This window comes from Solanum tuberosum, unplaced genomic scaffold (assembly GCF_000226075.1).
Source record: "Solanum tuberosum cultivar DM 1-3 516 R44 unplaced genomic scaffold, SolTub_3.0 scf00219, whole genome shotgun sequence".
In the NCBI taxonomy this organism is placed as follows: Eukaryota; Viridiplantae; Streptophyta; class Magnoliopsida; order Solanales; family Solanaceae; genus Solanum; species Solanum tuberosum.
Genome location: NW_006239145.1, coordinates 68,100 through 71,914, shown reverse-complemented (window position 1 = coordinate 71,914; position 3,815 = coordinate 68,100). Strand labels below are relative to the sequence as shown.

Below are 3,815 nucleotides of genomic sequence, written 5' to 3'. Positions count from 1 at the left end.
ATTTCCTAAGTTCATTTTGAAGATTTTGGTGTTGCAATTCAAGTTGAAATTCTGGGTTTATTATTCGTTCTACGTAAGTTCATGATTTCTTCATCTATAATTATGAATTGTGTTCTTGCCAATATGAGTAACTAAATTCACAACTAGGGTTGTGGGAACCATGATCGATTAACAAAGTATGAATAGTAAATAAGTAATTCTTGAATAGTGTTTTGCATGCATTGATCATTCTTTCGTTTAAAAGTCTTTTTAATGAGTACATGCGTTAGAACTCGCCTTGTTGCTACTTGCCGGACCAAGGAGGTAATTAACAAGAAAAGAATTATCAACATAGATTTAGTGTGATACTATCTAATAAGCTAGTGTTGATTGGTGCGAAGTAATAACTAAGCCAAACATCGATTATGATGTCTAATATGAGGTAAAGGTAAGGGTTAGTAAATTATACACACGTAGCCGGACCAAGGTGCGGGGTGAAATTCTCTAGATGCCGGACCAAGGATTTAGAGATACCTAACTTATCACTTTGCATGTAATATACTAGAAAAGGATTGCTATTGCTAGGATTACTGCGTTATGAGATTATGGGGAACACGTGTACCCTAGTTATTTCTCCTATCTTGATAACAATTAAAGTTGAATTTAATTATTGATTACAATATTAAGTCTTACTATTTGTTTTACACAAGCACAACCCCCCTTTTTATTACCTGTTTCTGGAAATAATTTGACTAATTGAATATAATTGTTGGTTAAAAGTAAAGTCTAAACCATTTTCCTCGTGGGATCGATCCCAACCTACAAGTTGGGTTCTTTACTTGATAACGATCGCTTATGCTTCTGAAAGGAGGTGTAATTTGAGCGTATCAGTAAGATCACAATTTAGATAAAAGTGTGAAGTTTTGTCCAAATGAAAATAATGAAACCAGAATGATGTCCAAAACTAGCTAACATTTGGTTCGACACTCATGACTTTATTGTTTTATCGACAAAATATGACAATTTGCATAAAACAACATACTCATTATCCTCAATACAAAAAATTCTCCCTCAACAAAGTTTCAGTAGATTACATCTATTTTACTACAATTAAGATTATTCAGCAAATGTGTAACGACTTGTTCCATCGTTATGATTGTTTAGGGCGATAGTACCCTTGTGTAGATCTCTGTGGGTTAAGAGTTGGTAGAAATTTTGAAATGGAAAAGCGAGTGTGAAATTCAGCTAGTGCTTCACTATAGCGAACACTTTCTTTAAATAGCGAGATTGCTATAACGAAAGAATGCTACATAGAGAAGGTAGCGAAGTTTCGCTATAGTGAAGGTCGGGAAACAATAACTCGTGTTTTTAAGTTAGTTTTCATTCAGACTTAGTCATAACGTAATTTTTTTTACCAGAGAATCCTATAGGAGATTTGTCAAAGACTTGGTGATTTTCTCTCTTGAGGTATGTGTTTTCGTTCTTTCATTCGTTCCTTCCATACTTCGATGTCCTCCCTGAATTGAAAGATATGCTCTTCATAGGATTTTACACATTGAAACCTAGAATTTTTTATTTTTTTGATAACCGAGAAATTCGTGGTGGACCAATCACAGCCTTCTAAACTCAGTGGATAATGGGCCCGCCCCTCTACCCTTCTCCACTTAAATACCGGGCTTCGCTTTGCATGGTGTGGGGCTTGAACCTGCGACCTAAGCCACAAATCCTCCACCTTTTGCCACTTGAGCTAGGCCTTGGGGGATAGAATTATTATTTTAATGGCACAACATGTGGGGCAGGTTAATTATGAATAATTTTCAATTTTAGTCCGTTAAACATTGTCTACTAGTATAGAATTATAAACCTAGCCTTAATTATGAATCTGAGGAACCTAGAAATCCCATAAAAATGATTTTTCTAAGCATATGAACTGCTCAAGAGAAGTTAATGGGGTTGACGCTTTATGAATGAGATTGATATGATCATGCAAACCTCCGATTTGACAAAATAGTCTTTAAATAATTGATTAGACGTTCTAAAAAGGTAGAATTATGTGAGTTTGAATACCCAAGACCTTTGTTTGAGAAAGTAGATGATTAATGTGTTGTCATATTTCGAGGATGAATGATCCTAAGGGAAAAGGATGTAACACACTGGGTGTTTGAGATTGTCTGTTGTCCCATGTTGAAGACTTACGAGTAACGAGCCTAAATATGAGAGTTTTATTATAATATCAATTTTGTTAAACATTCGATTTAAATTAAAAATTGATAACAATATATGTTTAATATCTTCCTAAATTGCCTCAAAAAATTATGAAAATTCTTTAGTTCCACTTCAAAATTTATAACCTTCTAAACCTCACATATGATTGGACATGCGGACCGTCCGCGTGTCACATTTACAATCCATATATTCATCATACCTCGACGATCAAAATTTGATATTTTAAATTCTCTTTGATTTCAACCTTTTTGTACACCTTGTACATGATAAGATATTAGCTTTTGTATGTATTTACATTTGCTTTAGCAGTCAAAGCAATGAAATTTAATGACTCAAATCTAATTCAAATTTTTGAAGTGTTATAGTTGACCTTAGTAAGTCATACCAAAATTACGGGCCAAATTACTTTATATTTGGCTTTCATAAAACAACAATTCAGGCAAAAATATGTGAAGTTTTATCCCAATGAAAAAATAATTGTTGACACCCAATTTTATCCTTCATTTTCATATTTTTACGAGCGTCTTTTATTTGCGAGGCCAAAATATTTTTTAAGCTATCTTTGTCTACTTTTGTGCTAAAAATATGTGTTCTATGCTTTATTTTGTTGTTATTATATTGCGTAATTATCATTGTATCATTTGTTACATGCGGACCGTGATGAATTATTGACACCAGTCCTACATTTTGTCTTAGTGTACTGAGGAGAAAAGGGGTTCGGCGGGAAGAGGAGAATAACATGAAATAAGTAAGGAGGTCAACCTCTTTCAAATATACAACATGGATTATGGCAATGTAGTTGGACTCTCATGTCGATCCGCATAAATCAGCCTTTCCACGGAAGTAAATCTTTGTCTGCTAGGCAAGAGGATAGTAAGTTCCAAGTTCTATCTTAGATATTTCTATTAGTATGAAATTCATAAATAAAGTAGTTAATGATAGGTTTTTTATTACTGTCTTTGTATTTATTCACCTTTATTAAGCACTTATAAATAATCTATCATGCTCAAGACTACTAGATTGATTTTAATTCTTAATCATGTGTTCTCATTTATCTTGTTGTTGCTACAATTCTCATTTACCCAAATTTTCTTTTTCCTATTTGTTGGAATATGCTTTATTATAAGTTTGGTGTTTATTGGAAATAATTTCTTTATGTCTAAGAAATACGGATATGATATGTGTACACTCTATCTCTATCCCTCTTCAAATTTCACTTTTGAAAATTACATTTATTTTTGTTTGATGATATTATTGTTTTTGTAATTATGTGTTTATGCTAAGTACTTTCGATGAAGCCTTTTATATTTTTGAATGTTATCAAAACTGACCAACTGTTTAAAGTAAAAAACTTTTGTATTAGGCATGAATATCAATTTCAAATTACAATGATTCACTAACTTTTATATATGGAAAATTGATTAGTCTAAAGTTACACTATCTTTAAATAAGATTCACATTTCACAAAACACGTTCAAGTCGTGTCAAAAAATAGTACTAAGATAATTAATGAACTTTGATAGAATAATCACCCAATGTATGTTTTTGTTAACTATGTCTTAATCTATTTTACCATCTTGTCTCGTTAGTCTATTTATATGAAAACCTTT

At 32.2% G+C, this 3,815-nt stretch overlaps 1 protein-coding gene across 1 annotated transcript in view; it reads left to right on the top strand.

Annotated features, from left to right (window-relative positions):
• Window positions 1-3,060, top strand: part of LOC102602196 (protein yippee-like) — a 24,490-nt gene extending 21,430 nt beyond the window's left edge. Inside the window, exon 7 of the mRNA XM_015312889.1 lies at window positions 2,902-3,060. The gene's annotated coding sequence lies outside the window, so the exon portion shown is untranslated. The remainder of the gene's footprint in view (window positions 1-2,901) is intronic.
• Window positions 3,061-3,815: the final 755 nt, after the last annotated feature.